This window comes from Pseudorasbora parva, chromosome 14 (assembly GCF_024679245.1).
Source record: "Pseudorasbora parva isolate DD20220531a chromosome 14, ASM2467924v1, whole genome shotgun sequence".
Lineage (NCBI taxonomy): Eukaryota > Metazoa > Chordata > Actinopteri > Cypriniformes > Gobionidae > Pseudorasbora > Pseudorasbora parva.
Window position 1 is genome coordinate 7,137,513 of NC_090185.1, and position 12,308 is coordinate 7,149,820.

The following is a 12,308-nucleotide window of genomic DNA, read 5'->3' on the forward strand; positions in this document are numbered from 1 at the left end:
CACCTATGGGGCATGTTGTCACATTTCACTTCTATTCTTTCAGGGTAAATCAAGAAAAAAGTATTCACCGTATTAATGAAACAAAACTACACTTGTTGTGTGAACAGCATGGAATGGTTCGACTCAAATGTATTAGACTTTAAGTCCTCTGGTTCACCAAGATCAGAACTGGCGAGTGTGTGAAATCTGTGCGGCATCTGGTCGCTAATGAACGAATACTTTAAAAGTATAGGATAGCCAAAATAATCACATATCTAAATGAATGCATTACATTTATGATTAGTTACCAGATTAGAGACACTCGAGACATTAGAGACTTGAAATTGCACCTGATAGTGTAATCAAACTTCACAAAACCGCTGAAAAGACCAACACACGCATTATACCTTCGCCATAGGCAACCCTCAGATTTTTTTAAATATAGTAAGACATATGTTTGAGTAGTTTTGAACACTCACTCTGAATAAATCATGTAAAATGTCCTAAATTATTCAGTCTATGAAAAAGAACAATTCATTTAATATATTTTAGTAAAATGTGCTCTTTTATTTTAAGTTGGCTCTTAAAAAGGTGTGGATTAGAGTGAATGGCGATGACCTCCTGCTTATATTTGACTTTCAGTCATAATGTACAATTAATAGACCATATAGCACAGCAGAAAGTCGAAGTAAACACACTTGTGACTGCACTGGCATTAGCAAAGTTATTACTCAACAAAACAAATTTGCTTTTAAAAAAAAAAGCTTTTTAAAATAATGTCTCGGTCAGATGGGGAGACCAGCTTAAACAAGCACTTGATCTTCTGAAAGCATCTGAACGCTCTGCTGTGGGTTTATTTATACTATTTTCCATGAGATTTTCACCATTACTGTTCGGTCTTTGTGTCAGCGTGCATACACTTAAAAAAGCACAGAACTTAATAGTCATCCCATTAAGGTGCATATAAGTTGATACAATATAAAAGCATTGTATGTCGTATCTGTGTGGCATTTGCTTGTTGTAACTCTTCAAAGTAAAGAGTTAATTTTTTATCTTTTGTCAACACTGAATTGAATAACACATTTCACTGTTTAAAATGTGTGTTGGTCAATCTTCGGTAACTATCAGGCCAAACCGTTCTCACTGGCAGGGCCGGCCCAAGCCTTATACGACTGACTATGAGTGAACGCTGGCGTGTTTGACTGCCGATGCTCTTTGGGTCCTTAAGTTTAATTTTAACATAGTTTTTACAGATTTATCTTCATGGATTAGCGACTTTTAAATGTGCCGAAATTTATGTCATACTTCACATTGGATTGGATTGCCTAAAGGATATTAACATCGCTGCACTCACCGTGACATGAATCTAGGCCGTTTGTTTTATTGTGAGCATCATCGTGGGACCGGCGTGTGTGGAATTTAAGTGCGACTTTCTGGAGGATATGGTGAGAATGATCTGTCTCCTGCTGCTTCTTTTGACCCTTTGGAATTTTACTACCTGTCCTCGCCACTCTCGACAGAGATCTCCTTGTTTCTCTGATATGGTCTGATCTTACTCATTTTCGGAGTTGTGGAGTATGAACTCCTCGGATCGTTTGTCAGATGGAATATACAATCATTGCGCTGCACTTGGAATCGTGGTTCGCCGTTATATTCATCGAGGATCAAAGCGTCGATATTTTTGAAGCCGACAGACTAACCAGCCTGATAACAACGTAATACCAGTCATCTGGTCATCATACCGGCAGTCACCAGCTGGCGACTGTAGTCTGAAGCGGGACCATGGCAACATCTGCGTACTAAAACGTACATCTCTTCCTCTGGAAAACATGGATAGCATCAACATTAAAATGGCTCTTATTAATACTCGTTCAATAGTGAACAAGTCCTTTATTCTCAACAACTTTTTTACATCACAATCCTTGGACTTTTTATTTATCACTGAGACGTGGGTAAATCCTGGTGAACAAATGGCCCTGGGGGATCTGACACCACCAGGCTGCAACTTTCTAAATTCCCCACGAACTTCAGGACGTGGAGGCGGTGTTGCTACTGTTTTTAAGAACTCTTTTAAATGTAAAAGGCTGCCTATGGATACGTATTCCAGCTTTGAGGCCCAGCTGTTAAAAATTGAAATGATGATCCCTGTTTTCTGCGTACTTGTTTACAGACCTCCTAAATTTAATAAGGATTTCATACAACAATTTTCTGATTTCCTCTCTGGACTGGTATCTTGTGGGGACAGGCTCCTTATTATTGGGGACTTTAATATCCATGTATGCTGTCCATCAAAACCCTTGGTAAATGATTTTCTTTTGCTCACTGAGTCATTAAGCCTTGTACAATATGTTACTGCTCCTACTCACAACAAGGGTCACACTTTAGACCTTGTATTTTCATATGGTTTCTCTGTGTTTAATTTGGAGATTCTAGATTCGGGAATTTCTGACCATTATTCAATAATATTTGAGTCTGTGTTTACCTGTTCCCGCCCTACATACGTTCAGCCTTCATGTAAATCAAGGTCTATCCACTCGTCTACTGCCAATCTTTTCTCAGAATTCTATCAAATGCATTATTCGAATGATATATCAATTGGGCTTGATACAGAATCTTTGGTAGAAGCTTTTAATGAGTCTTGTACATTCTCACTTGATAATGTTGCTCCATTTAAGTTCAGGAGGATTAAGAGTGTTTCTCAGCCTTGGTTAAATGATGAAACTCGCGCTCTCAGGAAAGAGTGCAGAATAGCGGAGCGAGAATGGAAACAAATTCTTCAAGTCTCTTTTGGCATCCTAAAAGAATGTTTGACAACTTATCAGAGAGCTGTTAAGGATGCAAAAGCCAACTATTTTTCTACAGTTATCTCTGAAAATGCAAATAGACCGAAAGTCTATTTGTCTATAGTTTTGAATCCAACAGGAAACATTGTTCTGGAAGCTTCAAAAGAGAACTGTGAATTATTTCTACACTCTTTTACTCATAAAATTGAGCAAATCAAATGTGGAATTATACCTGTTCCATTTGATCAACCTCAAACTACTCCAGTTACCAGTTCTCTGTCTAATTTTAAACTAGTTACATCAGAACAAATAGCAGACATAGTCGCTAAGCTGAAGTGTTCAAGCTATAAGCTGGGTTCACTTCCTACACGTCTTTTTAAAGAAGTTTTTATGACACTTAATGCCAGTGTGACAGCTCATTAGCAAGTGGCATTGTGCCCAGTAGTTTTAAGGTTGCAATTATACATCCCCTTTTGAAGAAAGCTTATCTGGATCCGGCAATACATGATAATTACAGACCGATCTCCAAATTGCCTTTTATGTCAAAGATTTTGGAGAGAGTTGTCTACTCTCAACTCTACTTCTATTTAAATGCATTTAATATTTTGGATACATTTCAGTCTGGTTTCAGATGTTTGCACAGCACTGAATCTGCATTACTTAGGGTCACAAACGACATTTTATTATCTATGGATTCAGGTTCGCCAGTGGTCCTAGTTTTGTTAGATCTCAGTGCTGCGTTTGATACAATTGATCACGATATTCTCCTGAAACGTTTAGAATGCATGGTGGGCATTCATGGGACAACCCTTCAGTGGTTTTCATCCTATTTAAAAGAAAGGACTTTCTCTGTGAACATGGCTCTTCTGCTTCATCTCAGTTAAATGTGGTGTCCCTCAGGGGTCAATTTTGGGACCCCTGTTATTTTCATTGTACATGCTTCCCCTGAGTTCCATCTTTCAGAAGTATAGTATATCCTACACTCTAAAAAATGCTGGGTTAAAAACAACCCAAGTTGGGTTGAAAATGCACCGACCCAACAATTTAGTTGTTTTAACCCAATGGTTGAGTTGTTTTAACCCAGTGGTTGGGTTAAATGTGGCTTAAGACAACCCAATTGCTGGGTAAGAACAACTCAACCATTGGGTTAAAACAACCCAATTGTTGGGTCAGTGCATTTTCAACCCAACTTGGGTTGTTTTTAACCCAGCATTTTTTAGAGTGTATCACTGCTATGCCGACGACTCCCAATTTTATTTTCCCGTGAGTATAGACAAGAACCGTGCATCTAACAATGCATTAAATTGTTTTAATGATATAAAACAGTGGCTGGCAAATAACTTTTTACAATTAAATGAGAGCAAAACGGAAGTCCTGATTCTTGGATCCTCCATGTCCAGTCAACCTGGACTAGTCGTCGAACTAGGCCCGTTAGCATCGAACAAACAAGATCCTGTGAGGAACCTTGGAGTAATTTTTGATTCCTCCTTTCTTTTCAACAAGCAGATTAGTGCCGTTGTAAAAAGCAGTTTTTACCAACTAAGACAAATTGCTAAAATTAAATCTTTGCTTTTTCCCTTCTAACTTGGAAATTGTAATCCATTCATTTATTATATCTAGGTTAGGTTATTGTAATTCACTGTACAGTGGCTTGCCCCAAAATGCATTATCTCGTTTACAACTTGTTCAGAATGCTGCAGCCAGACTATTTCATGGATTAAGGAAATGGGATCACATTACCCCAGCGCTGAGAAACTTACACTGGCTCCCGGTCAAATTTAGGGTGGATTTCAAAATTTGGATGTTTGTTTACAAAGCATTATCTGGCCTCACTCCCAAGTACATCAGCGATCTTTTACATTCTTACTCTCCGACTAGAGCATTAAGGTCCTCTGACCAACTGTTACTGACGGTTCCTCGCTGCCGCTATAAATCTAAGGGTGACCACGCTTTTTCGGTGAGGGGTCCGAAATTGTGGAATAGTCTTCCTCTCTATGTGAGGTCGTCTTCATCTTTAGCCATTTTTAAGTCGTCCTTGAAGACATATCTGTTCTCTGTAGCCTTTGAATAGATTGTAAATTATGTGCTGATGTTGATAGAATTATGTGTTGTTAACCGTTTTCAAATTGTATTCATTTGTAAAGCACTTTGGCTCAACCTTTGTTGTTTTTAAATGTGCTATAATAAATAAAGGTTGACTTGACTATTGTCAACTCTTGATAATTCGCACACCCATTTTATTAGCTGTAGCTGTGTTAATTACATCATGTCTGGCTGTCATGTTTTACTCTTATGATTTTTTTACTTTTACAGTAGCAAACTCAAAAGAGTGCTCAGGTGATCATTTGCACTTTAATATTCAAAGTCTTACAGTTCAGACCGGAATATGTACGATTTTTTTTTTTTTTTTTAAATGTAAGAGTCTCTTATGCTGAATATACTTACAATTGTAAATGACATTAAACAACTAAAAGATCAACTAAACAGACACAGGAGAGAATGGAGTTACCCAGTTCTGAGAAGTGGAATTTAAATTGCAGTGACGAATAAGAAAAAGGCTAAAAAAAGGGTTTGTAAATAAATGTGTTACTTTGAACAGCTCTAATAATTTATCTGAAGAAGGGAAGAGAGGCAGAGAGAAAACTAAATCTGAAAATTTAGAGGTACTAAGGATGATGGGAAATGGTGAGGATGAACAAAGTGTACTAATGGGATAGTTAAATATAGATCAATGGCCAAAACTGGGAATTATGACATTTGCTATAGTATGTTGAAATAGTTAAGAGAAGAGGGGAAGAGGTTGCTGATGCTGCACAGTAAAGTGTGGGAGGAAGGAAAACCACTAAAAAGCCGGAAGAAAGCAATTTGAGTTTGAGTCCAGAGCCTGCTTTGTGGTGTTTGTGATGGTAGTCTGATGATCATCTGCATATTTCAGGAATAAAAGTAACAAAATACTATTGAATCCTTTCTTGGTTTGTTTGATCAGTGACTCTTCCTTCATCACTGTCACTCTCTGTATCAACATCAAAAACACCTGGGTATGCACACATCTGATCTTAGAGTGTGCATAACGAGCGCGGGATACAACCTAACCCGTGGTTCTCTACCATTATGGTTATATCATTCTCTGTGTCTGTTTGGTGCAGTTGTGCCCTACGCCACGGAAAAACTGACGATGTGCTGAGGAATCATCAGCTGGCCGCTCTCCTCACCGCATGTATAAAATTCAGCAGATTTCATCCTCAAATAATGCGTATTGCTACTCAACTCATTTTATAAACCCCAGTCAACAAAACATTGCATTTCCTCCCCGAACTGACCATATAGTCATAAGGAGCTTAACGCCTAGTTTTACAATGCATAAACTCATCTGAATATCATTTCCATGCATATCCATCCACGTGATACCATGTTTAACATGAGGAAAATGAGATACGGACTATGTGCCGTCACATTACACTGCCAAAAATCATTCAGTATTACCTTGTTTTAGAATAAATATGACAAATCAATTTTATAAAATATATTAAAAACATTTTCAAAAATGAATTATTCTCAATCTTTCCACTGGACAAGTATTTAAGTTTGGCCTATAAAGTGTTAAAAAAAAGGTTAGGATGTGATTAAAGGTCTATAATTTGAGACCTTGTTGATTTATTTGGCCTTAAACAGTATGATAACATAAGAGCAATATCAGTCTTTAATTGGCCATATTCACAACATCTTCAAAGTAGCACCTAACTTGCCGATTTAGAAGAAGCCATTTCACAAAGCATTTTAGCTTTCAAAGCATTTAAAACTTAATAACCAAGACCAAACCACAAACCCTAATGGATGTTGCGGACCTTTCTCCCTTTTCTCTCTCCCACTTTACTTATTGTCTACCCACTGTCCAATCAAAAAAACATGAATTGTGCTGTTAGTTATGTCTAGTGGTGTTTCTTTTCCGCCTCCTACTGGACCTTTAAGGTACTACACTATAGTTGACTGTTTACTTTCAGTTTCCCTCAGTGAACGCAGTCAAGAAGAATGTGCACACAGTCCTAATCGGCGATTGATTCCATCGTTTAGATCCTGGAAATATATGTCTGTAAGTGCAACATTTATTCTAAATAGTGGTTTAAGTAAAGTGTAGATCGAAATTATTGCTGTATTTTGTTAACATCTCTGATATGATTTGCGTTATTGACAACGTGTACGAGCATGCTAATTTCTCTTCCGTTTGTACATTATTCTCTTTAGAATATAATTTCTTGACATGTACATTACTTCAAAATAATGTTAAAGGAACTGTGTACATAATTGTACTATAATGTTAAGCTGTATGTGTACATAATGTTCTTATTTATGTCACATATTTATTTATTTATTTTCTCTTCTTGTTTGTAGTTTTACATAAAAGAATTGAGAAGAACGCTCATCAGTAAAGTCACTAAAGTTATGAAAACTGCTTTCTGGAGTTCTTTTCTGAAAGTGTATGCATTTAGAGAACCTCTGACAAAATCACATAAAAAAAAAATGAAGAACAGCATTCAAAGCATCAGTTTCTCATCCAGGTGACTGATAAATAGTATCTGCACTGTATTGTGTGGCTACATCCCAAACAACAAATTGAGAATTGTGTTAAATTTAATTTCATTACCACAACCTGACATACAGTACATTTATAACAAATAATGCCACCGAATGTGTTAGACTTTTTTTTATAATTTTTTGTAGACTTTTTGAGTGTTGAAGGACAATATTTATTTTTTCCCTTCATCATCATTCAGCTGTGCGTGCCAACCCACTCAACCTGGATAGCACATACACACACCTGATGGCCACAGGACTTATTTCGGCACCTGAATGGACATGTGGCTGACACAAGGACATAGATAAGACCACGCAGCCACAACAACCACTGCTCATGGACAAACTCTCAGCTGAGCCCTGCCCACAGAGCTCACCACAGATAGACTGTGATGCATTACAACTCCTCCGAGATTCAGTGACACAGATCGAGGCACTGAACTGTAACATCTCACCCCGAACTGCGGAGGCGCAGGAAAGAGTGGGCGTCATCGGTGGTCAGACTGGTCAACTGTTAGAGTTTATGACTGGTCAGAACATTAAGCTGAATAAAATGTCTAAGTCAATCCATGATATGGAAGACAACATATTTCAACCTCCGAAAACACCAGGAAATCAGCCCCCATCACCAGATATGTTATTCTTCTCTCCAGCATCCCCATTTTTGAGCTTCTCAGAGAAAATATCCAGATTATCACACTCAATTACTGTGAGCCCCCAGATATCAACCACAAATTGCTATGCCCCACAACCACCAAAACCTATGGGAACAGCTCGCCCTCCCCCTCCCCCAGTGAGATTTCCTCGATCACAACGCCAGGGCCCACACCCTCCTCCATCGGTTGTAGATGGACCAAAAACAACTGATTCCAGCTCTCAGTGATGTGTTTTAGGTCCCGCTATGATAACAGTAACTTTATAAAATATTTACTGAACAAGTGGGAACCCAGTGTGCCTGTCTCTTTCTCTATCCCTGTTTTGTTACGTGAAAAAGTCTAAGGCATTGTCAGGCTGTAAAGCAAACCCATCAAATCTGCTGCCTGTTACTTGTCAAACTAGGATTAATGTGGAGGAAAAAATGTATACTGTTAAGTTAGCTCTTTTAAACATCCGTTCACTTATGAACAAACCATTTCTAGTCAATGACTTAATAACCACAAACAACCTAGATTTTGTGCTTCTAAATGAAACATGGCTAGAAGAAAACTGCAGTGCAACAGTCCTAAAAGAAACAGCTCCTCCAGTACAACTAAAAAGCTCATGACTGTTCTTAACACTTTTGGTTTGACACAGCATGTAAATGGACGCAAACACAATCGTGGACACACTCTAGATTTACTTATCAGTAAGGGTCTAAACATTTCATCAATTGTTATAAAGGATGTGGCACTGTCTGATCATTTCTGTATTTTCTTTGATATATCAATCTCTCCTGCCATCGAAGCTACGGAAAGCACAAAGTCCGACTTCCTCCCCCGCCTCCAACCAGCAGATCCCGCCAGCCGGTGGCCAATTAAGAGTCTGCTTTACAGAGCTCGAACATTTGACAAAAAATAGAGTGCTCTAATAATAAACAGAGTGTTATGGTACGTTTGTGTGAATGCTAATATAGATATCTTCATAGCTATAGCTGCAGTGTGAGCTTCTTTTCTGTTAATATGTGGAATAAGACAAATGGTCTCTCAGTAATACTTGATCTATTCCAACACCATCTCAGTTAGAAAAAAGAAATTCATTGCATTCAGTTGTGTTTGGGGCATTAAAACGGTCCAGTTAGTTGATCTCATTTATATGTTGAAAAAAATGAATATTTCTGTTATACCTCAGACTGATTGCTGGCTGCCTGGCCATCCTGGCTCCGGCTCTGCCAGAAGACTAATGATATTGACCAGATGTAGAGTCCAAGGTTATTTTCGTAAACAAAAACTAAAACTAAGACTAAAACTATTGGTCAAAAAACATTTTAAACTGAACATTGAAATACAATTAAAAAATCTGAATAAATAAAAAACTAAAACGAAACGAAACTAACCACTCTTACTAAAAAACTAACTGAAATAAAATAATAATTAGCAGAAATAAATATTCGTTTTCGTTATTAATAAGCCCTATTTAATGTGGTGGAAAATCTGACTGTGGCGGTTGAGGGAGTGTCTGTTTATCGCGCTACTGCGCGTGAAGCAATCTGAGGAGATTAACCGCTGTCCTGTGACGGACGAGTGCAGACAGTCAACACATCCTGTCATAAACGGCAGTTCACAACGAATAAATCCGTCCGTGGCAGTGAAATGGGGAAAAACACAAGGTAATGAGATGGACGTTGAACTTCTTTAAACTTAAGCTCACTAGGCGTTTCTCAATGTCAAGGAAGGATCCTCGGAAGCCAGAATTCTAAGGATGCCACGTCATCGACATCCGACGAAGGACTGTTCCAATGTCGAGGATCCTCGAATTTCAACCAAGGACTGAGTCCTTCGTTCGAAAAATATGTCATATACAGAAAAGGATGCATATGAGTAGCCTTCGCGCACTTCGCGTTCTCAAATCACCCACAATCCTATGCGCGCAGCTTCGCTATCTTCTGACGTTCCCGGAGTCGGAGCGTGAACGGGGCAAATATGCTTGTATCGGAGTTTGTTGATGGGAAGGAAGGAGGCGGGAACCGGCGAACGTTCAACAACTTTATTATAAATAATAAACAAAACGAAAGTAACACAGGGAAAACCCTCACGGGCGACTGCCCGCACACACATAATAAAACAATCACTTTGCCGTGAGCTGAGACCGGTGTGGCGGCGATCAGCTGCCGCTCATTATCACTCCATCAGCCGGCTCTCACGGTCCCTCACCTCGCTGATTGCCACAATGCTTTTATTTACGTTACCAAACATTTGTTATAACCGTAGTAAATATACGTAAAGTTTAACGTTTAAATGCCAGTACAAATTACTACTATTGATATAAAAATATATACAAATGACGTTACACATAATGTTATTGATGGCCAACGGACCTTTTCACTGACGTAATGACGCAATGACGTGCACTTGCTAGCCTGTTCCATTTGCGTGTTCTTCGAATCCTAATGAGGACCCTCGCCTAGCCTCTGAAGGAAGTGACTTGGAAGGATCAGTCCTTCCAAGGAAGCATCCTTGACATTGAGAAACACCTACTGTTTTAGAATGCCGTTTCTTACGCGACGAGAGACGCGGGCGCAAAAGTCAGCAACTAGTAGCAAGTACTAGCCTACTGTGCGTTTGAGATTTCATGTTTGCATAATATTGACAGGCTCAAAGGTGTTATCATAATCATTTACTACTAATAATATTATTATCTGTGTGGAGACATTACCCCACAAAGTAGGGAACCAGGACACACATCCACACACGTTTGTTTCACTATATAACTGAGGACATTGCATGGACTTCCATTGATTTTATATCAGGTTAATTATATTTTATATCCCTTAACTCAATCCCTATCCCTAAACCTACCCATCCCAAGAACGTGCAAAACAATAGATTTAAATAAAAACATGTTTTGGCCGATTTATAAGCCTTTTTAACTAGTGAGGACATTTGACTGGTCCTCACTAGTTAAAAAGGCTTATAAATAATAATAAAGTTATCATAATATTTTACTAGATAAATGAGGACATTGGTCCCCTTTACAATTATAGCACACACACACACACACACACACACACACACACACACACACACACACACACACACACACACACACACACACACACACACACACACGTGTGTTGGCTGTATTCAGATGACTTTAGCTGTGGTCTTACGCTGCTAGCCTACATTGTACTACTGAAGAAATTAAAATAAGCTTTTAATTGTTTAACAATATTTCATCTTTGTTATGAATGAGTTTGTCTGGAATTTATCATTTTTACTTTTATATTTTACGTTGCATTTATTTTGTTCTTTAAGATAGATCATCTGAGTATTAGCCTATGTCAAAAATATCAAATATAATTTTTTAATATCAAAATATAATTTATTTCATTTTTAATCTCCAGATCATTGTTTGTATAGGTCATAGTTTGACTCAAGCTTTTTTGCTCAAAGGTTAAGACCCAACTTTATGCATGTTTTGTAAGACCTTCCTGGGTTTAAACAATAATGCTTGTTTATCAAGTTATTTCACTTAAGGATGTTTAGTAAGAATAAACTCTACACTTCATTATGGTAACTCTGCTAAACTATAATTACTAAAACTAAAACTGAAACTAAATAGAAATGTATTTGCAAAATAAAAACTAAACTAAAACTAGCAAAACCATTTGTAAAACTAACTAAAACTAAACTGAAATTTGTAGCAAAATTGAAAACGATACTAAAATAAAAACTAATTTCAAAAAGCAAAACTATAATAACCTTGGTAGAGTCTTTGGTAGTTTAAGATGCCCTGAGATCACACAAAATCAAGACTCTGGCTCTGGCTCACACTATGCTGGTGTGTTTAAGCTCGTCCCCCGTCTGGCCAAGCAGTTACTTTAAAAAGCGTTGTGCACTGAAGTATATCAGTTTGAAAACCTCTGCCGTATTGTTGACGTGTGATTAAGATGTTAAAATAGTTCATTTATTATCTATTAAAGCGCTCGTCTGTGTGTAGACTGCACATGTACGTGCCACTGCTAACAGGCAACGCCAGATCGCCTCTTATCTAACAAACGAATGAAATGATGCTCTTCTAGTTAACCAGAGAGGTTTTGTTTGTATTAGTTAGGTTCATCCGTGCAACAAGATGTTTCAATGTTTCAAAAAGTGGTGGGGACATTTCCCACCCGCAACTGTTGCACACTGTACATGGGTAGAAATTGTAAAACTTCAATAACACAAACATATTGCTGCCTTGAAGAACAAGCGGGTGAAGAAGATGATGAAGATGAAGCCGCCGCCGCTCCATGTCTCTCCTGAGAGCTCATCTTTACGAACTAATACAAAGCACCGC